This window comes from Equus caballus, chromosome 7, assembly GCF_041296265.1.
Source record: "Equus caballus isolate H_3958 breed thoroughbred chromosome 7, TB-T2T, whole genome shotgun sequence".
Lineage (NCBI taxonomy): Eukaryota > Metazoa > Chordata > Mammalia > Perissodactyla > Equidae > Equus > Equus caballus.
This window is the reverse complement of record NC_091690.1, coordinates 87,360,680-87,385,597: the sequence shown is the minus strand read 5'-3', so window position 1 is coordinate 87,385,597 and position 24,918 is coordinate 87,360,680. Positions and strand designations below refer to the sequence as shown.

At 36.2% G+C, this 24,918-nt stretch overlaps 1 protein-coding gene across 46 annotated transcripts in view; it reads left to right on the top strand.

Annotated features, from left to right (window-relative positions):
* SOX6 (SRY-box transcription factor 6) overlaps window positions 1-24,918 on the top strand; it is a 570,771-nt gene that overhangs the window by 140,891 nt on the left and 404,962 nt on the right. For 13 of the 46 annotated variants that reach the window (XM_070274843.1, XM_070274863.1, XM_070274855.1 and 10 more), the window contains exon 1: window positions 21,473-21,546. The exons of 20 other annotated variants lie outside the window; for them this stretch is intronic. The gene's annotated coding sequence lies outside the window, so the exon portion shown is untranslated. Of the gene's footprint in view, window positions 1-21,448; window positions 21,547-24,918 lie in introns of those variants that run through there. 13 more of the 46 variants (XM_070274822.1, XM_070274838.1, XM_070274851.1 and 10 more) reach the window with 4 other exon arrangements.

Here is a 24,918-nt window from a genome sequence, read left to right as displayed (position 1 = left end):
TCATATGTCTTCCTTTTTAATCAATAGTCATTTTCTTTCCTCTTGCAATAGAATACTGAAGAAATAATTTTTGCGTTTTCATCAGTTGTGCAGATGAGTTCTCAATTAATAATAACTGTAAGTTTCAACTGTGATAAATACTATTATTTATCTTATGTATTGGACAATAAGGCTGTATAATAGTTATATACTTATGGCAGCTGGTTCAAAATGTAAGTTAGATTGTGTGTCTAATATCTAATATAATGTCTAGTATAAACCTGAACACTAAGAAGCACTAAGATGTAAATACATCTTTAAATATTTGTGACTACCACTTTTTCTGTGATTGATTTTATAAGTTAAACTATAGTATTTTTCTCTCAGGTGGATATTTTTAATGTTTAATTTATATAGACTATAGAGATGGCACATCAGACAAATATTTGATGTAGTTTTTTATTCACTCATTCACAAAACATTTCTTGTGCACTTGTGAGCCAAGTGTTCTGCTAAAGGCTGGGGATACAAATCTAAACAGGAAAAGGCTCTTTATGTCAAAGAGTTTGTAGGTTAGAGGAAGATGAGATAGGCACATAAACAGTTATAGTACAATGTGATATACAACGATGAAGGTTTACATAAAGTGCTATGAACAAACAGGAGAAAAATTGATTTTAAAAGAAAAAATGTAAAGGAAATTTTCATCAAAGCAGTGACTTTGAGTCAGATGTTGATAGAAGAGTAGGAGTTCAAAGAAAGTAAGCCCCATAATGGCCAAATCTTTCTCTTGCTCACTCTTCTCTCTCGTGCCAAGAAAATGCCAGGCACAGAATAAGCATGTTAATAACTATTTTTGAATGCTGAATCAATCTGGGGGTGGGAATAAGACTTAAAAAGGACATTCCCACAAGCAGGAAAAACATGAGCGAAAGCATGAAGACATGGAAAGTCATGGCGTATGCGAAGACTTATGATTTAGTTTATTATGACTGGAATGAGGGGTACAAAGAAGTTGTACTAAAATCTAATGACTAAGAGCATGTACTTTGGAGTCAGACAGACCAGAATTTGAATCTTGATTTCATCTTATGCTTAAAAGTAGCATCTTATGATTGTGGATGAAATGTTGAGCCTCAATTTTCCTACTTTAAAATATAACTAATAGTATTTATTTATAATGTTACTATACAGATTGCCTGGCAACAGTGCCTGGCAAATGGAAGGCACTGAATAAGTTATTAAACCATTATTACTGTTTTTGAGGAAGTGATAGGCCCTAAGACTGAAAGGACACATATAGTGAAATCTTGAAGGACTCTGTGTTATATTAGGGAGTTTAGACTATCCTGTAGGTGATTGGGAGCTATTAAATTTTAGTTTGCTATTGAACATTAACCACAACATATATACAAGGCACTCTGGTTAGGGACATTTAGTGGTTTATAAACTGTACTTTATCTTTTTCAAAATATTCTGTTACTGTTACACAAGTGTAGCATTCCCCATCCTGCTCATGTTGCTCAATTATTTGCTGCTCACTCTAAATAGGGAACAGACAGCATGAATTTATTAATTTGGTTAAGTGAAATGACCTTCCTCAAGTCTCCTGAGGTTAGGAGATGGGTTAAATAGCACATAGCAGGAAACCAAAATTCAAAAAACAAGAGTAAAATAATTAAATTGGATAGATGTTATTTAAAGGACTAATATATCAATGATCCAAAATATAACTAGGAGTGGTGAGTGGATGACCCATTGGTTGGTAATTGAAAGTTGGTTGCATTTTCATAGGTCATATTCCAAATCTGGCTCATCTAGTAAGGTCTTTTAATAGACCACAAGTTCCTGAGTTCATCCCTATACCAAAACCTGCTTGCACAATGTCTTACATATCATATATTCACATTATATTTGTTGTTCAATGTTGTAATTTATATTTCAGTTCATATAATCAGTATTCACTTTTCTTAAAAATGTCTTTAAGGCCTTTTTTTCTTCAGTAGGGGAAAAAGAATGGAAAAATAATGAGTGGATGTGTTTTGTTAATGAAAAAATTATTTGCTATTGTTAAAATTTTCAGGGTGGAAAAGGGCAAAAAATCACCTTTCTTAATTATTTCAAATGAAATTAATACTACTAGTCTGAAAGTTTTAATTAGTCTAGCTTTGGCAGTTCAACCTGGCTCAAGAAGCTTTCTACTGGCAGGCAATGATTTTTTTAAAGGCCTTGACATGTCATTTTTGAATCCTGAAGCAGAAATCATGTAGTCTTATAAGCCTTATAAGATGAGAGGATTGCTGGCCATACAGCAGGCCCTCACAGAATACCTGTTGAATAAATAGTTTTAATATTTGAATCATTGGTGTGAAATGAAATGTACTGGGATCTAGAATTCATGGGAGAATAGCAGTTTGTTAAGAATTGGTAGAAAATAGCTACTACTAGAGCATTCTAGGTTAGAATTTCTCCAAGTATGATTTGAGCACCACTAACTGGATTAACTAACTGAATAACTAACTGGATTGGGGTGCTTGGTAAAAAAGCAGATTCTTGATGCTCCACCCCAGTCTGTTGAATTGGAATCTCTAGAAGCCCAGGAATCTTCATTTAAACAAGTTCTACAGATGATTTCTAATTACCACAAAGATTGAGACCCACTGCCATAGACAAATAATTTGGTAAAAAGCTGAGCTTTAAAAAAATAAGACAAATATAAAATTGGATTTCTGATTAAGGCAGTTTGAGTTGCAGAGTACCTCTAAAATAACTCTAATATTGAAAACTCACCTTTAAATTCATTTGTTTTAAATTTAAAACTCTTCAGAGTAAAAAACTTGTAAACAGCTAATTCGTACATTATTTCAGTTTCATTTATAAATTACTTTTGAGTCCTCTGGCTTAAAAAGAGAAAATTCTACAAATCTACTTTTGACCCCAATTAACTTGGCATATGCTTTTGAGTTAATAACTAGAGTTCTGAACTGTCTTAAAGAGCTTTTAAAATGGTGCTGATGTCTTTTGATTGTTCCTAAGTCACTAGGTGGGGCCCAGATATTTGTCCTAAATGAAGTGGTGCTAATTAAATATTGTTATTCATCTCTATCAGCCAACTGAAGTTAGTTGTATTTGTAACTTGGTAGGAGTAGAGGGATGGAAAGCAAAAGAGGTGCTGTGAAACTCAGTGAAACGAATGCCAGTTGAAAGCAGAGAAAGTATAATTAGTAAGATGTGGTGGTAATTGGGGGGATTTTTGGGGAAAACCCCTAAACAGCATTATTTCTTTGTTTCTGAATAAAATGCGGTTTTATTTTCCCTTTTCTTTCTGATCCAACATCTTATTTCCTATAGAGAACTTAATGATTACTAGAATGTAAGAAATGTTTGGTAACGTCTAACTGGATGGAACCATTTAATAGTAAAAATGAAAAAGTGATGATAATGTCTTATATAACTCAATAGACTGTAAGAAATTGGGAATGTTATCTATGGTGACTATTTCACATGAAATCTGAGCCATTATGGGCCAATTAAGACACTAGGACTTTAGTAAATTTAAGCCACCAATAACAATAATATGCTTCACAGTTGTTAAAAATATACTTTTTTTTTTTATGAGGAAGATTGGCCCTGAGCTAACATTTGTGCCAATCTTCCTTTATTTTGTATGTGGGATGCCGTCACAGCATGGCTTGATGAGCAGTGTGTATGTCTGCACTCAGGATCCGAACTTGAGAACCCGGGCTGCCAAAGTGGAGTGTGAGAACTTAACCACTATGCCACCCAGCTGACACCAAAAATATGCATTCTTTTTAAATAGTCTCTTGTTCCATTTTGTTCTTCATGTTTTCTTCATCTAGTTTATACATTTGAATATATACTTTTTTTTTTTACCTTGTATCTTCTTTTTAGACTGAAATTCCCAAAGGGCATTGGGATTTTGTGTAGTTATTATGAGATGACTTAAACTTTTATTTAATTTTTTTTCCGACTGTATAAATGGTTTATTTTGGAAATCTATCTGACTTATTTTATGGAAATTATCATCTTAGATATAATGTCTGCTGTGTGCCAGGTACTGTTTGAGACAATGGGGATCTAACAGTGAGTAAAACACAATCTCTGCTCTCATTAAGTTTATATTCTAGTGGTAGTGGTGGGGAAGATACTAAAAAATAACAAATGAGCAAGTAAAATATCAGGATATGGTAAGTGCTATGAAGAAACATCAAGCAGGATAAAGGAGGTAAGAAATGCTGAGGTAGGGAGTTTGCTATTTTATCCTATAAAATGCAGTGAGACCGTGTGAATAAGGTGCTATTTGCGCTGAGACCAGACAGAAGTGAAGGAGCAAATCATGCGGGTATGAGCTAGTGTCCTGACATAGAGGAGTGGACTTGATGAGTTTGAGGAATAGTAGTAAGGAGGCCAAGGTAGCTGGATGGTGTGAATGACAAGACTGTTAGGGATCTCAACCACTGCAAGGGCTTGGGCTTTTACCCTGAGGAGGATGGGAAACCATTGGAGGGTTTTCAGTCAAAAAGTGACATAATCTGACTTTCATTTTAAAAGGTGTGCTCTGGCTACTGTATTGAGTATAGACTACATCAAGGAAACTAGTTAGGAAATTTTTGCATTAATTCAGGTAAAAGATGATAGGGTCTTGGATGAATGAATGAACAACTCAATAAACAGTGGTTGTATGTCATTCTGAATATAATGAGAATTGACCTAGTTAGGTAAGTCTTCCCCGAGGAAGACTGAGTAATGATTGAGCTGAGATCTGAAAGAATAATAGATAGTGATAAAATAAAAGGGCTGTGAATGGGAGGAGGAAGTAAAACATTTTAGGCAAAGGAAAGAGCATATGTAAAGGTCCTGTAGTAGGAGGGTGCTTATTGTGTTCTAGGAACTGAAACATTGCTGGTAAGGCCAGTGCTCAGAGAGCTAACATTTATATGCTACTTATTTGACTTATTTTATTTATTTCTCAAAATAGTCTTAGATAGTTCTTATTGTTTCCATTTTACAGTTGAGGAAATTGGAGCTTAGAGAAGTGAAGTGACTTGCCCAGGATCAGATCGCTAAGAAACAGCAGAGCTTGTTTGTACATTACATCCCTCTCCCCATCCCCACCACCACCACACTCACCAAAGTAGGAGTTCCATGAGGGCAGAAACTTTATTTTGTTTGAAGCTCTATCTTTAACAACTAGAACAGCACCTGACACTTGGTAGATGCTCAGGAACTACTTGCTGATGATGAATGAGAGAATGAATTAGAATCAAGGTGTATCTCACTCCAAAGTCCATGTTCTTAACCACGTCCTGTATATTCAGATGCAAACTAGGGCTATCAGATTGATTCTTAGAGAAGGTTTTGATAAGGGACCAAAGCCTTAGGTCAGCGCAATCCAAGGAGGATGAATAAAAAACATTACTGAAGGGGAAATAGAGTCAGGAAGAATAGACTAAGTGGTTAAAAATAAATTTGCTCTAAACTAAACTAGATAAGAAGAGAGGAGGAAAAGGAGGCTCTCATGTTAAAGATGGATGGCTAACTTCTGCAATAGTTTTCACTAGAACCTGGGCCTGGAAATTTTCTTGCTTTGCTGTCCCACAGTTGCATATTGCTTGGGCTTAGTTAGCCAGTCTGTTTCCTGGGAAACAGGACACACTCAATATACTCTACATAATTTCTCTCTGTGGTCCCTTTTAATTCTTTCACTCACCAGTCCCCCTCCTCCAAACATTTTTCTTATCAAGTACTCTCAGATAATTTGTCCCCAGTGCAATATGACCTGTGGGACACACCAGAATATCTGTTGACTTCTTGGTTCTGAGTTAGTAGTTCAGGTGTGTAACTTTACACCTGCCTGTCCATAGATATTTCTCTCTGAAATGGAACTTTGTGTATCTCACTCCCAGGAATTTAGGCCTTAATCTTTCTGTTTCTTCACCTCCTACTGTCTCGTGTTCTTTTCCCACTTTAAAGTGTTTATCTTTTCCCTTTTGTTGCAGAGGAAGAAATGTTCTCTTTTCATAAAATGACATCTCCACTGGTGCTTTTTTGCTTTCATCCCCTCCTACCTCTGCGAGAACTTTGCTGTGTTAATTATCCCCATTCTCTCTTGCAACCCCTATCTGTTCTTTTTCATGGAGTTGGAGATTCAGATTCTAATTCCTGTTTTGTTGCTTTCTGGCTTTGGAAGTTTGAGCAAGTTGACTCTTTGAGTCTCAGTTTCTTATCTTAAAATGCCATTTGTCCTGCTCACCTTGCAAGTCTGCAGTGAGTCGGTTACAATATTGTATGTGGAAGCGCTTTATAAGCTGGAAAACACCATTCAAGTGCAAGATGTTATTATTACAACCTACGTGGGCAAATAATTCAGATCCCTTCTTAAAGTAATTTTCCTTAACTTTGCTAACCTTTGAAATATCCATATTTCCTTCTTCCTTTTACAATCAAACCTCTTGAAAGAGTAGTCTTTATTTGCTATCTATAACTCCTTACTCCTTGATGCATTGGAATCTGGCTTTTATTTTATTCTGCCTAACTTTATTGAATTTACTGCCTTTAAGATTACTAGAGATTGCCTAATTCCACCTTTAATGCCTTTTTCTCAGCTCTCATTCTTCTTGCTATCTGTGGCAGTTGATATTTTTGACTAAAAATGACTTAGCACAGCGCTTAATAAATAGTAGATTTTAAGAAGTGTTTTGCAAATAAATGTATTCTCTTTAGCCTTTTTGGGTGAATCTACGTTTTCCTCTCATAACGAAGTATATGCACCTCCAAATTTAGTCCGACTCTGTTGTTTGCTCTCTGTGCTCTTTCTTAGGGTCTGATCTGTTCTAAGGCCTTTCATCTCTACATGGATGGATCTCACATCTACTTTTACAGCTCTGTCTGAGCTTTAGTTCTGCCTGTTTAAGTCTACAGCTCTACCTGGATGTCCCGTTGCCACTTCCAAATTCACCAAGTTTACCATCTCCTTTCTCTAAATCCCTCTTTCAGGCTTTTGTATTTTTGATAGTGATACCAACACTCAGTCACCCAGACTAGAAACTTTATAAATGTGTTGACTCCTTTTGCTTGCTTGCTTCTTTTCTCTCTTTCCTTCCTTCTTCCTTCTTTCTTTTCTTTCCTTCCTTCCTTCCTGTCTTCCTTCCTTTCTTTTCTTTCTTCTGAGGAAGATTAGCCCTGAGCTAACACCTGTTGCTAATCTTCCTCTTTTTTTTGCTTGAAGAAGATTGTCCCTGAGCTAACATCTGTGCCAATCTTCCTTCACTTTATATGTGGGTTGTTACCACAGCATTGCTGATGAGTGGTGTAGGTCCACGCCTGGGACCTCAACCTGTGAAGCTGGGCCACCAAAGCAGAGCGCAGGACTTAACCACCATGCCAGAGGGCCAGCCTGCTCCTTTTTCTTTATGTATCACTACGATAGTCATTCATTTGTTCATCAAAATTTTAGTCAGTGTTCATTACATGTAAAACACTATCCTAGATACTGGGAATAAATAAGTGAAACAAAACGGACAAAAATAACTGCTCACAAGGATCTTATATTCTAGTCATTTGCTTTCATTTATTCATTTACTCAATAAATATTTATTGAGAGTGATAGGAATGCTATCTTATGTTGAGTTGTCAGAGAAGACTTCTCTGATATGGAAACATTTGATCAGAAACCTGAATGAAGTGAGGGAGCAAGCCATGATAATTATTGGGGGAAGAACTTCAGGCTGAGGGAAAAATGTGCAGAAAGGCCTTGAAGTGGGAGGTTCAAAGAAGAGTTGCTACCAATAGTGTGATTAGATCCAAGTGAGTGAGTAAAAGGGGAGTTGGAGATAATGTTAGAGAGGCTGTTGGTGGCCAGATCACATAATGTCCTCTAGACCATGTTGAAGACTCTGGCTTTTATCTAAGTGAAATGGGAAGGCATTGGAGGGTTTAAGAGAGAAGCGAGATGATGTAATTTCCATTTTTAAAATAATAACTCTGTTATGAGAAGAATAGATTAGAAAGGCAGGTATGGAAGCAGGGGCACTAGTTAGGAGACTAATACAGAAGTGTTCAGATGAGAGATGATGACAGCTTGGAGTAGAGTGGTAGCAGCAGAAAATGGTACACGCTATGAATGCGTAAATTAGAAAAAATAGCCTTTTCTCGGTAGGTGTAGCTTCCCCTGCTAGCATGGCTTGATGAGCTGGTGGAACCTTCCCTCCTAGGTGCCTTTTCCTTAGATGGTTACAGCCCTATGCCAGGGTTCATGGCTTAGTGAGCAGAGTGCTAGCTGGATTTTGGTCTCCTTCTCTTTCATCTGAGCACCCTTGTGCAGTGAATAAACTGTGTAATGGTGCATAGGTATCCTGGACAGAAGTGAAGGGAATCAAAATTCACTCTTCTTTTGTTTTTTTGATTTCCATTATTCTCATTCAGGCCTTTATCACTTCTCATATATTTAATCTCTCCAGCTAGATTGTAAGGCCACTGAGGACCAGAACTGTGTCTAATTTTTTTGTTTCACTAGTACCTGACGTGGTGTCCTATGTGTAGTCGGATATTTGTTGATAGAGGCAATGATGAAATCATTTATGTCTATTCTTTGCAGAGATCATTGTACTGAAGTTCCTAAGGTATAAAATAGTTCTGCATATTAATAAGAGCTAACTGTAACAGCTATGTCCATTGTTAAGAGACATGAACTGTCAAATGTAAAGCCCATTGATATGACCTATAGAAGTTCAAAGTGGATGCATTTTTGTAGCATGTAGTATTAGTTGTCATTTGAGAGGCTGATTATTTCAATGTACCTAGTTTGTTTTAGTAGCTGATACCATCTATAAGGAAAGTGACAAAATACTTAATATTTTTCATATGTGCCTATTTCGGTAACCCAGCAATATCTTGAAATGACCTGGTGTGGAGGATGAGGCAAGTCTAGGGACTGCTGCCAAGTCCAACATAGCAGCAACATGGAAGTGGTTTAGTCAGTTTCACTAAAAGTTTGAAATCTACTGTATTAGAGGCACGTGCAGAAGCTGTGTTAATTGCTAGCTTATTTTCCATATGGTTCTGTTTTAATGAAGCATATTTGATGCAGATGGTTGGAAAGTAAGTTGAGTAATGTCTAAACTGGCCCTGACTAATTCCTACAGTACTTCCATTCCAATACTTAACAGCGCCTTTGTAAAGTTTCTTCATTCACAGCTTTTTTTATTTAGTTGAAATGTGGCCTAAGATAACTGAAAATTATTCTCCTTTCTTTAAAATGGCCTCTGAAAAGAAAAAGAACAGTCATTTCCCCCTGATTCCAGGTCAAAACTACACTTGAGCTTCATTTCTTTAGTATTATTGGAGTTTTCTTCATCATTATTACGGCTTTCAGAATATATTTAGTTGTGAAAATGGGTGTTACAAAGGGTCACATATAGTAACTGAAGTGACTTTACCAAATGCTGAAGTTAGCTTTGTTAACATGACAATAGTTTTACCTGTTCAGGGAAATGTGATAGAACAGCCTAGAATGTTAATAACTACCTCTTTTTTGCATATTCCCTATCTCTTATGCAATGAAATTGGACTTACTAGATATTAATGTTAAGTTAGAAATGAAATCAAGGATAAATTGTCCAGCAATACTGCAAAAATCTTTCTATTTCCTTTCTTTCCTTTTGTGAGACTAGAATATCAACATATAGTCACTCTATTTGTCTTAAATCTTTAAAGAGAGTTCAGATATATTATCTTACTCAACAATGATATGCTGATTTCCTCTAAGTATTTTATTTTGGCGTACTTGTTTCTAAACATGTACATTTGTCTTCGTATTTGCTCAAGAATATGGATAATGTCCTTGTTAGACTTGAGATTGAGTTCTGCAGAGCAAAAAGGGAGACATGGTTCAATGGGTTTGTATCCATTTTGCTGTTTTTTTCTCACATTGTCACTAAAATATTCTCTTTGTTATCTGAATAGGACATCTGCTGACTAGCCTGATCCTCTTTACCTGCTTGTGTGAAAAGTCTTGGTTAAATCTGTTAGGCCTTGGAGGCCCAGGAATCTGCTAAGTGCTTCTGAGCTTGAAAGATGCACTGTCCTTCGTCTGTTTTGTCTCTCCCACTTTTGGACACCTTTGATAGATAACCCTGACGTAGTGTGGGATAAGCCAAACAGTACAATATTCTGAGCAGTACTTGACCTGAAAGACTAATTACTTCTTAATAAGCACTGGACTTTTTCTCATATTCTAGAGAGACTCAAAAATGCAATACGAAAATTGATTTTTCACCCAACTTAGTTATCTTAATACAGGCAGTCCTAACACTGAAGAGAAATAATTTTTTTTAAAAAATAGTTTGTGAGAAATCTTTTAGAATCTCAATCCTGCTTTTATCTACCTTTTCTCCCCGGTTGTTTTTTACTAGGCGATGTTAGCACTAGACTAGACAGTGTTCGTCCCAGATGTGCTTGCATGTGTTTGAGGAACTGTATTGAACATCCCCCTTTGCCACAGAAACTATTCATCTTTAAATGTCAACTTCAGTGTTGAAATTTTATGAGAATGGAAAGGAATACATGTTTTCACTTATTTTAGACTTCTCTTTGGAAAATGTAGTTTGCTACTGTTGTCTCAAGCTGGAAGAGTTTACAAAGTTTTCTTCAATACTCATGGAAAACAAATGCAATTCTGAATTAGACTAGGAAAAAAATGTACCTTTCTTTTAAAAATCTTAATAATTAGAGCACATCAGTCTTAGACATATTTTGGGCCCTTTTTTCAATTTATATTCACCCTGGAGATTTTTTATTTTTATTCTTTTGTCTTGCCTTGCTTGTTTTCTTTCAAGTATGGTTTAACTTTTCAGGATCAAGGGCCTAAAAAGGTCAGAGTGAGAAGAGAACAATTACCTTTGTGACAACTGTCAGTTATTCAAGATAGAATATGTCATTTCCCAAGTAATGTTTAAAGATAGAATTACAGAATTACTATTGAGTTTGATTCACCTTGAGAAATCTCAAAAAAATTTTAAAGATCCATCCTGTCACTTTTTTCTCTTATGTGAAGATGCTTCTTAAACCTGAGAGAATAGCTCTTTGGAATCTCTCTGACTTTGAACTCTTGCAAAACCACTTCCAAGATGGGGAGGAGCCCTATGGTGAATTAGCAAGCTGAAGATCAGCTATTACCATGACGCAGATACTAAGCATGAGAGGGGCTCTGGAAATGAAGTGAAAAATACCAGGTTGCCCCAAACAGCAGTTTAAGGACAAGAAGAATCCAGCAATAGATTTTTCACCATTTTTGTTTAGATGTTAGGTATTTGAGAAGGTTCTTTTCTTTTTCTTTTCTTTTCAGAGAAACAATACTCTTATTTTAGAGATAAAACAAGATATTTAGATAGGCTTTTGGTTACTTAGGCTTTAATTAGGCTTTCAAAATTTTTATTTTTAAAATTTCTCACTTGATTTTCAGGTCTAATTCTTGAACTGTATCTCTTTTGGTCTTGATTTTGTTTTCAGAGAAATAGCAGAGCTAAGCTTTTCATTTAATTGTAATAAAATACTGCCCTAAAGAAGAACGAAATATGATTCTTTTTACTGGTTTATATAGAAAAGCATATAACAGTAATAATATTTTAACTATAGTTTGTATAGACCACACTCATTTAAACTCTATGCAAATGTTTGTTACTTCAGGGCAAACAAGCTACAAAAGCATAACGTGTGGTGTAGTGAGCACACACCATAAATTTGATAATAATACTTGTGAATTCATCATATTTTATATAGGAGATTGCTGTAGCATTATGAATAGTAATGTGCAAATGACATGAAAAAAATGTTGCCACACTCTTGAATGTTTTGTGATTTTAATACTAGTGTATTATTTTATTCTGTGCCAAGTTGCATTGGTTGATAAGTGAAGATATTAAAATAGCTGAAATTTTACATTGGCTTTAATGTGTAGAGTTTCTGTAATTCCCCATGAATCTGGAATGTTAATATAAATACTCCTTTTGTGGGGCAGCAGGAAACATGCTGCCCAGACTATGCATGTTACTGGGCAGACCTGCCTCTACTGTTTAGAGAAATAGAAGTGGGAGGCTGTCTTAAGTGAAAGTGAAAAAAGGCATTTGTTTAGCTGCATGGCAACACAAATATTTCACTTGGTGAGGACTGACAATGCATCTCATTATGCAAGGGGGTGCCAGCTTGTAAAAAATTTCTGTTTAACTTTCCATATTAGTTGAAAGTGCCTGTGCTTAACCGTTTGAAGCCTGGCATCCAGGTCCCCTTGATCCCCACCCCATAACACACACTTTTTTGTCTACCACTGTTTGTTTTTTAAATCGCAAAGTAATAGATGAGAGAGAGCCAAGGATATCTGGTCCACAGGATGCTATTAGGAATATGTGGGGAAGCCTGCCACATTGAAGTCTGCCTCAGGCTAGACATTTGTCACTTCTTCCTGTTTCTCTTATTCCTGATGCACTTTTCTTAAGGCTAATTGTAATGTTCTGCCTTGAAAGTAGAAACATTTGATGGTATTTGTTTTAAGTTGACAATTACCTTGTGGTACTACCATTGCCTGAGTAGCAGTCCCCTGTTCTCAAGATAATAATTGATCTTAAATTCTCCAATCTCCTCTTACAATGCATTTGGATCCTAGGCTATTTTTGCTTCTTATAAAAGTGGAGGAAAATAAATTAATGATGACTACAACATCACTTGTTTAGAGTTATTTATTTTATGGATTTTAATCTGGAGAAGGAGGAGAAGGACTTTCCACTTCAAGAGTGTTTGAGATCAAGTCTCTATTTTCTCATTGGCGTAATCCCTACCTTGTGGGCATTAATTTCAGTAGCTTTCTCAGCATATGGTGGTGTAAAGGGAGAGCAAACTACATTTTCAGATGTCTATGACTGTAATATTGCAAATGAAAAATTCTCAGCATTCACAAGCATAGAATGATGTGCAAGGACCAACTGGATGAGTATTCCAGGAAATGTACATTTTTTTTTCATAATTTCATCATACTTTTTAAAGCTGTGGCATCAGGAATTTCAGTTTGTTTAGAGAACATTTCAAAATGTTTTACCCAGTGAGAGAGTGCTAGTTACAGAATAAATTAAGAGAAAAAATTTATAATGGACAAAGCACTTTAAAATTATATAAACCAAGAGAGTTAAAAGTGTGGATGTCTTTGCATGAAAAAATGGAAAACAAGTTCAAATTGTTGGTAATTTCTTTGTCCTAGTATCTGCATAAGGTTTAGGGAATTTTACTTTTTGAGTATATTTACATTCCTTCTATAAAAGTAGTTGGGAAATTTAACTTTTTAAAAGTAAATATATTCAGTTCTGAGAATTAGAAGTCTATTCTGATTCTTTTTTTTCCAAATTAAATTGCTGGAAATTTGTAGTAAAATCTTTTCCTCCCCTTCCTTCCTTCTGCTTCCTTCTGGTTCTTATCCTAATCCATCTCTCTCTATTTTTAGTGTAGACTTTGGTCCTCTTCGTGAAGAGAGTCCTTTTAAACATGAAAAGCTGTGGCATCATCTGTTAGGCAGAAGCCTGAACTGGCTGGGGATCGTAAATGCCTGCCAAGGACATCTCTGACTCCTTTACCCCTTACTACTCCCATAGTAGTTGTGGATTTTTGCTGAATTAGTCACATTCTAGCCGTGAGTCTGGGCCTTTCAGATAGGAAACACAATATGCCATCAGTTGATGGGATGGGCCAGGGGTGTGAATGTGCTAGGAGGCAATGCAGTTATAATCTGGATGGAACCCAAAGTAAATATTTTGCCATTAACTTTCTCGTCAATTAGATAGTCATGGTTAGCCTCAAAGGACCAATATATGGATTTTTTTTTAACCACATTTGGACTTTTCAGTTCTGCATGTTATTGCTTGGTTCCTTTTCATCAAAAGCAGCTCACTTCCTCTCTTCAACAGAACAATACTTTAACTTTCCCAGCAAGTCTTACTTTGGGGTAGGTGAATTTGTCCAGTATCAAGGGCACAAGTATGGGGCATCAAATTTACGTCAGTAGTTCTGTCTCTTCATGCTGTGGTTCAGGGTGAGAGGTAGATGCATTGTTTCTATGGCATGTTTGTCTCCATTTTTCTCACCTACCATCCAATTACTACCTCAGGCTTAGAGTACTTGGTAGTGGCTTTATGGGACACTATTGTGATGTTCTCTAACAAATTCCTTAGCTCCAAAAGTAGAAAAAATACCTCTGGTTCCTTGTCATTTCACAGTGGTTGGTGGATAGTAAGCATCCAATAAATATTTGTTGAATGAGTAATTGAGTGGATGAGTGAGACTGTAGGAAATGTTGGCAAAAGAAGAGTATAAAATTCTTGAAAGGTGCAATTAGGAATCTTTATATTGATTCCCAATATATATATTTATATCTTCAAGTTGTGGACACTTGAAGTTCAAATTCTGGGACTAACTGGTAAGTTAAAATGAGGAGTCCTTAATTCAAAAAATTTTGGACAGACTTTTACTTTTTTAGCTGGTACAAATTAGCCATCGGTTGTTTTCAAGAATTGTCAGGTAGCATTCAGGTTTCCAAATTTGATACTTTGGAAGGCTGCTGTGGGATCCTTTAAAAGGTCATAGTTGGAAAACTGCCCAGGATTCAGAATAAATAATTTTTATGGTAACAGAGAGACTAGAAGACATCTTGGAAAATTCTGTATCTGTCTGTAGTTTTATATTTCACTCGCTAAAGAATAATGCTAGAAGCCTGAGGCTTGTCAGTAGGAAAAGTTGGCATGTCAGTCTACAGATAGCTTGGCAAAAGAGTACCTTTTTCTGAACATGCATTTTCTTTCTATTAAAGTCTGATTCTGAATTACTAGTCTACACTTGGTTCTGAATATAAAGATGGAGTTTCAAGCTGACTACAGTACACATGACAGTCAGATTGTCTCCAGTTCTCCTTTAACCTACTGTGGTACTAATGCTTTATGGGGGAAGCTTTGTGATCATGTTCATGGTCCAGGGAGAGATAAGCTAGTGGAGCGAGTATGTGTTCCTTAAATAGTTACATTTTGGGAAAAACCCCTTGGGAAGTCACATGTACTAAACTTTATGCTGAATCTTTAAAATCAAAGGACTATCCCCAAATCTCTCTAGTATTCCTCAAGCCTCTTTTAACCCAGGAACTTATACAGTCAGGAAACATTTTCTGCTAGGTTCTCTTTACTATTATTTTGCCCAGTGCCATGCCATTTACACTGCCAGATAAACTTGAATTTTGCTGGTATCCCTCATGATTGATCATTTATTCTGCCTGTGTAGTTAAGGATGTATTTATGCAAATGGCATATATTATATTTGCTGGCCACAAGGTAACAAAGGCCCAATTGTTTTTATGGTGAGACGATACAGATTTTACCTGCCCAATTAAGCAGGTAATTTACATGTCTAGCTTCTCAAACAGTAAAACCTACTTCCCATTATATGTGGGAGACTTACTTCATATTTTATTGCTCATTTGTTAAAATGTAAATCATAAAAAAATTTAGCATGTATCTTAGGTATTTTTGGCATATTAGGTCTGATACAAACAGCATATGAAGTGTCCCATTCTTTGTGCATTGTGAATATGATGACTGCCAAAGTGTGTGATTGCTATCCTTCTTTCAAGGCCCCAGCTTCTTATAGTCTTTTCTGATCTCACTTCATTTGAACTCCCACAGTATTTTGTATTTCTCTTTTTGTGCTTCACAGTTTGTCTTTTTAGTGATTTCTGTGAACATTCCTTTCTATTAGTTTCTGGTCAAAAGCTGTGTTTTCTTTTTTTTTTAAGGGCAGGGATGTTAAGTCAAATCCATCTTAAATAACTTACATGACCATAGAGTACCTACTGTTCAATAAGCACTCAGTATATAATTATTGAGTTAGTTAAAAATTCTGCAAACCTCCACTCTCCCAATCTTTTTCATAATTTATCAAATTTCCATTGCTCTTCTTACATTTAGCTGCTCTTATATGTGTTGATTGCTTTTACTGTTTCCATGTTATCCTGGGAGTTAGGAAAGAAGTAATTTCTTAAATTTGCAGGTAAGTTGAATGAAATATTTTAAAAAAATGCAGCGTGTGTTATTTATTGTGGGACTTGGAACAAAATCTGGAGCTTGTGATAAGAGAGCAGGGAAGGAATTGACATGTTATCCTCACCATTACTGCTCATGCTCCACTTGCCAACTATTACTTTGGAGTGGAGATTATGCCATATTTCCTTGTACCATCTCTAGCACAGTAGTTTGCTCATAGTCAGTGCTCTAGACATATGCATAACATGGATGTGTGAATGAATTTGACGTCAATGAATATAGCCTTCGATACCTCATCCCCTTTTTCCTTTAATGACTTTTTCTCTCTCTGGGCTTTCTTTGCATTTATGTTCTCCTTCTATTCTCTCATATAAAATCCTTCTTCAAGAAAGCATTTGATGATCAGTCACTTTCAACCCAAGATATAAATGGCCAATAATTGTTTAACGTGTTGTTCTTTTGTGGTATATGCATTTAAAAATGCAGGTCTTTTAAAATAAGAATTAAGATAAGTGAATTAAGTTATATGGGATCTTCATTCAAAATAAAGGTGTTGGTTTACTTGACCTCATAGAGAAACATGTTTATAGTTGGGCGCCAGAGTAGTTTTTGTAGTGCTTATGGATTGATGAATAAAAATTTCTAGAAAATTAGCTGAAGTTAGGCCTCTAAAAACCTTTGCAAGTGTTCTAAGGACTTAAACTTAGTAATGGCTAAGGGTAGAAAGATGGATAGAAAGTTCTTTGGGATATCTGGCTCTGAAATGAGAGAATGGAACTAAAATTATCAGAAGAAAAATCCTTTTGTTCTCACTTGCCTCAAGAATGGTTAAATTTGTAGTTTTTGTTCCTCTTTTGGGACTGCTAGAAACAATTCAAAGAAATCTCTGCTGTGCAACTGCTATTATAATGAAGAGTTTGCAATTACTTTTATTTTTTCCCTTAAGTAACCTCACTGTAATAATTATTAGAAAAAGAAACTCATGAGTTACAGATACACTGTTTACTGTATTCCCTGTCCAGCATTTTTTCTGGTAAAAGCACCCTGATGTTCTTTTGGGCAACAACCCTTCTTTCACTTTTGGTAAATGTGGTTGGGGTAGAGCTGCCCTTAGCCTCCCAAGTCATAGGGAGTGGTTGTTCCATACGCCTGACCACAGTGATTGTCCAGAAATAAACATGTTATCCTAGCCAGGCCAAGGGGACTTAATCCTGGAATCTTTGATGGAATTACTGGAAAAGAAGCACTGTCTTTCTACTGTGATTGCTAACCTGGAGTTTCTGTTGGTCATCTTTGTCCTGAGGGGGGAAAATCTGCCCGAGAGATGGGGAGAGACCAACTCCTGATTATATCGTTTTATCGCCGAGTCCAGCTGTGTCAGAAGCCAGGACATTTCACTTATGTTGAGCCAATAAATTATTTTTTTGATAAAGCTACTTTGAGTTGGTTTTTATCATTTACAACTAAAAGTATTCTAGTGAATACAGCCAGAGTTGCACAACTGACTGTACAACTGATATGGTGGATAGATATATGTGATTTTGGAGAAATATTTTGATGTCCATTGACTCCCTCAATATGTGCAATTTATTTATTCCATTTTACTTTCCATGACTGTGGATGAGTGTGGGGGATATGATGAAAGTCACTAGTCTTTAAACAAGAATAGTTTCTACTGAAATCATTTTATTACTATTGTCAAAGAATAAAATGCAAATGAAATGATATAACTAAGATGAATTTCAGACTTTAAGTTATTTTGAAAATAGAACAAGTTTACAGATTTTTCCCAGGTTAAAAATAATTTTCCTGGTGCTGGCTGCGTGGCCAAGCAGTTAAGTTTGTGCATTCCACTTCAGCAGCTCAGGATTTGCTGGTTCAGATCCTGGGTGCAGACCCGCACACTGCTCAACAAGCCATGCTGTGGCAGCGTCCCACATAACAGAACTAGAATGACTTACAACTAGGATATACAACTATGTACCGGGGCTTTGGGGAGGAAAAAAAAAGAGGAAGATTGGCAACAGATGTTAGTTCAGGGCCAATCTTCCTCACCAAGAAACATACTTAAAAAATAATAATAATACTTTTCCTTTTTCCTATATAAAAGATGGTGAAATTTCCTTCTATTTTTAATATTCACTGTCTATTGCAGTTTGATATTTCTGTTAGATGCACAACTTGGGCAGTAATTGGAGAGAGTACTTTATTTATTGTGCTCTGAAGAAATGTCCTCTGCTTGTGACATTTTCATATGTTAATCCTATTCATTAATATATAATTCTACTTAAGATCAACTTTAATGGATTTATTTCAAATTAGAGATCTTCTTACTGCTTTGGAAAACACAAAACAGAAATGGATCTAGTACTGCAAATTTTGCTGTTTTCCTGGAAAAAATAATCTGAATTTGGGAGAAAATTTACTCTCCAAATATAGTTACACAAGTAGAACTACTTGACTTTCATAAATCATATTTAAATGGGCAATGTTTTTAATTTATATTTGTTACATAGCCTTTTAGGAGGTCTCCATTTTATCTGTCTATCTTTTCACATTGTTTGAAATATATTTGTAAAGACTAGGTTGGTTTTTGATCATTTCTCTTAGAAGCATGCTGGACCATTTTATAGTAAGATTTTATTGCTGTATTTTGTTTATTGCTATATTAAATTTCTTTTTAAATCCAACATTAAAATAAGATTGTAGGTTTTCCTGTTTGTTTTTTTCCTACCATCGAACGATGTGTATTCTCAATCAAATTTGGTCTTTTTTACTTAGCAAACCTTAAGTGCCAAGGTCTTAAATTGGCACTGTTTTCTCCCTAATTCTTATAGATTATAGATATGTCCCTCAGATCTAAGAGCCTCAGATCTAAGTCTCTTGGGTGTTGATGTTCTCATTAGGAAATGATCATGTTCAGAAGTTGGGGTGCTAACTAGTTCATGAGGGTAAGGTCCTCATTAGAACCATTTTAAGATCATGCAAAAGTTGCAGAAGCCTTAACCTTTAAGATTCCATGCAGACAGTAGCACATTTGGAATGGCATGCACACTTAGTTATATGCGTGGAATTTCTCAGAGGTAGTGGGTTTTGAAGTTTTATTATCTATCACTATGTAGGATTTCCCTTTTCCTCAAATGACCCCAAGATTGCAACCCAGACCAAGCAAAATTTAAAATGGGTCAAATTTCCGGGAAGAACCTGCTTCTAATAGCCTCTCCTTTCTTCTTTCTACGGCCCTTCTATGTGGTCATCTTTCTTTCTTTTTAGTCGCTCACTGTCTGTTTATTTCCCTTACCTAAACCTGCTCGCAGGATAATATCCCATAGCAGTCACGCATACCTTTATTGTTATTTTTTTGGCTAATTTCTTTTGTTATATTTATATTAAAACAACAAGGAAAAATGATAAAGTCTCACACACAATTTCACAATTTGTCATCTGTTTTCATGTTTACCTGCTCATTTCCAGTCTTTGTCCATCTTTCTTTTTATTCACATCTGTTGCCAGTCTTCCTCTTTTGCTGGAGGAAGATTGTCCCTGAGCTAAGATCCGTGCCAGTCTTCCTCTATTTTGTATGTGGGACATCGCCACAGCTTGGCTTGATGAGTGATGTGTAGCTCCACAACTAGGATCCAAACCCGTGAACCCTGGGCTGCCAAAGCAGAGTGCGTGAACTTAACTATACCAAGGGCTGGCCCTTTTGTCTATCTTTTTAAAAGAATAATTAAACAAAACTATAATCAGAGCATAGATGTCATTGTGTGTTGTTTTTCATTTAATGTTATATAACAAACACTTCCCACCACAAAGAACTTTCCATAACCCATATAGACACTTAGGGAAGTCCTGATGTGTCTTACTGTCTGTGGATGGGAGCTGCCATTTAGGCCTTATTTTGAATAGTCTTACTCCTGGTCGTGAGATACTCCATTCACAATTAGCTTGAAGCTCTTACTGAGAAAAGACATAGTTTCTATCTATTATGGGAATGCATCCTAACATTCTGCCAATAACTATGAAGTTTTCTGTAGGTTTTTCTGCATGTCTTGTATCTGTTGAGATGTTTATAGAATTTTTCTTCTTCCATCTGTGAATATGGTGTTATGGCAGATTTTTCTGAACCATCTAGCATTACTGGGATTTAAACCTACTTTTTCTTGATGGATTTTCATTTATACTGTAGAATTAGTTAATGTCTAAAGGACTTTTGCATCTGTGTTCATAAATGAGATTAGTTGATAGTTTTCCTTTTTTTTATAGTATCTTTATTTTGTTTTGGAATCAAGGATATTCTAGCCTTATAAAATGAGTTGGGAGTCATATACATCTTAGTGTGGACAGAACTCATAGTATAACCTCTCCTAGAGGCACTTAAGTTTAAACTCTAAGTAGGAAATAAATATTTTTATCCTTAAAGGATTTTGAAACATCAACCTAAGATAGCTGTTTTTTTTGAGGAGGAGTTAATGTTTGGGGGAAGTTGGGGGTAGAGAAAATGTTGGTAAAGCATGGAAGTTGCCTCCACAGTTTCTGTCATAGCAGTGTAATTATTTTGGTGTTTATCTGAGTATTTTTTGGCAGTCCTGTGGTATGATCAGTTGGGATTAAGAGGAGAGCAGGTCAATGACATTGGTTAGGGAAGATCTTATCAGAGAAGGTGTTAACTGAACATTGAAAAAGTCACCTGCATCAAAGTTGGAGCTAAACATGATTTGAGATTTAAATACATTCCAATTAGTCTGTTTATGTCCCTAAAGCCCTTTAAAAGGCAGAAGGATAGAGCTTCTCCTCCAGGCCCCACAATTACCTCACTGGTTGCATTAAACCATTATGACATTGTTCTTCCTCCAAGTTTCTCCTTGGAGATAATTTTAGTCAGATTTTTATCTCTAAAAAAATCTGAGAAGTAGATGTGGCTCCGCATATAGTTTGACCTATGTTTAACCTCATTTCATCCTATCAAAAATAGTTCAACACAAATCTTAGGAATTCTTAAGTTTGGGCTTACTAAGTATCTGATATGACTACTGATGCACTTTCTTACAAAAGAGATACTTTTTCCGTCCTTTTCTATTCTTCTAAATGTATCACAATTTAATTCAACACACAGTTTTTGAGCACCTACTATGTACCAGGTACTGGATATTCAAAGATGATGTTCTTAAGGAGTTCAATCTTTCCTTTTCATCCTTGTTCTCTAAGGCGCTTTCCTTTTCTGATATCTAGGTGCTTTTGTTTCTCTTTCTTTTTGCCTGTCAAAGCAAAGAAACTTTTAAAGGAAATTTTGAATTAAACCAAAGCTGCTTCTATTGAGAAGAATTAGTACAGCTCTCTGAACATGGGCCTATTGTTTGTTTAGAACCCAGTGTTAATGAGGGCACAATGCTTGTCTTGATTCTTATATGGACCTGTTAGCTTTGCTCTGTTCCATGGCCTAGGATCACTGCTCAAATGATTGATACTTGCTAACGACCAGGTGAGAGACTTTGGTTGATCAAAACATTAGGAAATTAGTGCATGTTGCATACTTGTCAGGTGTCATCCTTTATAAAAGGTGAACCATAATTTAGGACTTCACTTTAAAACAAAATTATTACTGAAATAAGTTGTAAAGGAATGTGGAAAAGTGAAAGAGACTTAAAGCATTTTATTATGCTGTGTTTTTTTGTTCTCCATTAATTGGGTAATTCTTAAGACAATTTTCTCCATATCATTTAGTTTCCTTTTTAATATCTTTGGATGCAAGATTGTGCTTTGCTGGCCTCTCTTTCTTGTTCCTCGGGTGTTAGTGCCAGCTTTGGCAGCCATAATTGTCAGTGCTGGCTCAAATGAAGGAATGGCTGAAGGCTCCTTTTGGAGACCCACTTTGCTGGTTATTTTAATTACTCACAGGGATAATTGTTGAGTGGTGCTATAAAGGATAATATTTCCCTTGCCACAGGATTTAGGAATTCTGCCTAGTAATCACTCCTACTCCTGTTGAATGAGTGTATCTAAGTGGAAAGACTGGTAACTGGCTGTAGGTATCTCCCTAAAATTGTGTGAAGGGCCCCTGGCAGATTAACTCTGGGAAATTCATGTAACCATTACGAATGCTTTCTTCATTGATCTTTTGCTTTCATATGATCAGAAACAGAGAATTTGCAAAATTTAAAATTAAGTTCTTCATCGTCTTATTCTAGGACACCTTCTGTCATATAGCCCTGTGAGACCAAAGATTTTCTTTGCTTTCCTTTTTCACAGTCAGAGATATTAGAAGAACAATAGGATATCTGTGATAAGATCCCTGCTTAAATATTTTTTAAATTAATACTGCTATTGTGGCCATGTCTGTTGTGGTAAAGGACTGTGATATGCTATTTGCTGGTATTCTGTGGAATGGGACTGTCAATACTTTCTGAGATATAGTGATGGAAAAAATTGTGGATCCAGTATCCATTAGATATTTCCTCAAACTTAGCTGCTTCTCTGGGTGGAAGGGAGACACAAAAGTGTAGTTTTGAAGTCTTTTATCAAGGAAAAATTGATTCACAACAAATCAGTAAACAACTTGTGTAGGTCATATATTAGAACTGACTTTATAGGTTGCAGTTTTTAAATTGGAAATAAATGAAGACAAGGTAAGGTGGGGTTGTTTGTTAATTGTCTTTTTAAAAGAGTTTTTGCCATTTATTAAAATAAAAATGATTTCAATTTTGAGTCACTATCTAGACTACATTAGTTAAAATGGAACAAAAGAGAAACTTCTGCTGAAGAATCATCCAAATGACCTTGACCTCTTTGAAAGGTTAATTGCTTTAAAGGCCCCAGTTCTTCTTCCTCCTTCCTTGTATCCGAGACCTTTGCCATGAAACTTTACAGTGCCCTTCCACTCTGGACTGGGCATTCTGTCTTACCTCTTGACTCTGGGATCCATCATTTAACTTGCTTTGGCCAACGAGATATTAGCAAATGTGACACTAGTAGAGGCTTGTAAAAGTACTTGTACATTTCTGTTCATACTTGCCCTTTTCTGTCACTACGAGAAGAACAAGCCTGGGCTAGTCTACTGAAGGATGACACATATGGAGCAGAGTTGAATTACTCTAGTCATCCCAGCCAAGGCCATCCTAGATGAGCCAAAAGCCAGCCAACCATAAGACATGTTGGTGAGCTCAGCTAAAACCAGAAGAAATGCCCAGCTGACCTGCAGACACATGAGCTAAATAAATGCTTATTGTTTTAAGCCACTGAGTTTTGGGGTGGTCAACCCTGCAACATTCTTGTGGCTGTAGATAACTGAAACAACCTCAGATAACCCTGTTTGAAAAAGACTCAATTGGGCAAATATCACAGATGATCCTGAGTGATTTCTTGCTGTTCCAATGACAATATATGTTTCACATTGATTCAAATTCTTAGAGCCAACAGCTCAGTGATGCTTGTCTGAGACTTGATTTAAAGTAGATTATGTTTTCTTTGTGGGTTGATTTTAGGAACTCTGGAGATACTGCCCACCCAGTCTACCTATTCAGCCTATGTGTGTTAGCCTCACAGGGCACAGACATTCCATCCATAAGGAAAGATAAAGCAGAAAATGCAAGTAGTGCAAGTAATTGAGCTAAATTCATATGGTAAGAAACACAAATGCCAGTATATTCTGTGTCAAGAGCAAAGTTTGACTAGAAAGGGGTGGTGAGTGGAGTCAGAGGGGAAAAATAAGGCTAGGAAAAGGGAAACTGGATTTACTTTGGCTATTTAAGGACAACATAGTGTAAAAAGGAAAGCTGTGAATGAAGACTGAGCTTTCAAATCTCAACTCCATTTATACTCTTTAAGTCCAGTTTGTTAAAGAGGAGGGAAAAGGTTGGATGAAAAGAGGCAAAGATGTAGTTTTGTTAGGGGCATGGTGCTTTAATTCTTTCTTTGTGCTTTGAGACCAAATGACTATTGTCTTTTCTGCTTTCAGACTCTGTATATAGTATTGCTATTTCATTCACTTCCTTTTGTGATAGAAAGAAGTGTATTTTTTGTGACTTATATAAATATATGTATTAAAATATGTATATTTATAACATATAAAAAGTAGTAGGCTGACGGGGCTGGCCCCGTGGCTGAGTGGTTAAGTTTGTGCACTCCGCTGCAGGTGGCCCAGTGTTTCATTGGTTCGAATCCTGGGCGCGGACATGGCACTGCTCACCAAACCATGCTGAGGCAGCATCCTACATGCCACAACTAGAAGGACCCACAACAAAGAATATAAAACTATGTACTGGAGGGCTTTGGGGAGAAAAGGGAAAAAAATAATAAAATCTTAAAAAAAAAAAAAAAAGTAGTGGGCTGACAATCAGAGTCCCCTGGACAGAAGCAGGGCATCACTGAACACATAATAATCATTATGGCCCTGCATTCAGCTGGACCTGTACTCGGAGAAGGAGTGCTGGATGGGGGACCTGTACTTGGTTAATTCATCATATTACTTGGAAAGGTCCTTATTATTTTGCACAGCAGTGTGGTCACCTGGCGGTAGGTCATTAGCATTTTAGTGTTCTTTTCCGCACAACAATGCACAACATGCTAATTAGAGGATTCTGAAAGCTAAGTAACCTGTTTTAAAATCAGACATTTTAATTTGCAGCTTTAATGGCTGTTTTTATAATAACTGGCTTTATTGGGGGTAAAAGCACTTCTCATGTTCCACTAGCAAGGCAGAGTATAACAGAAGCTGACAAAATTAAAAACCTCATAATGCGACCTTTGCCTGGGATAAAAGGCTGTTTCATAACAATTTCCTTTTGTTCTTTGTTTAAGCCATTACTCTAAAAGGAGCCTCCGATTAATCTAAGTAAATGCATCATTACAGTACTAA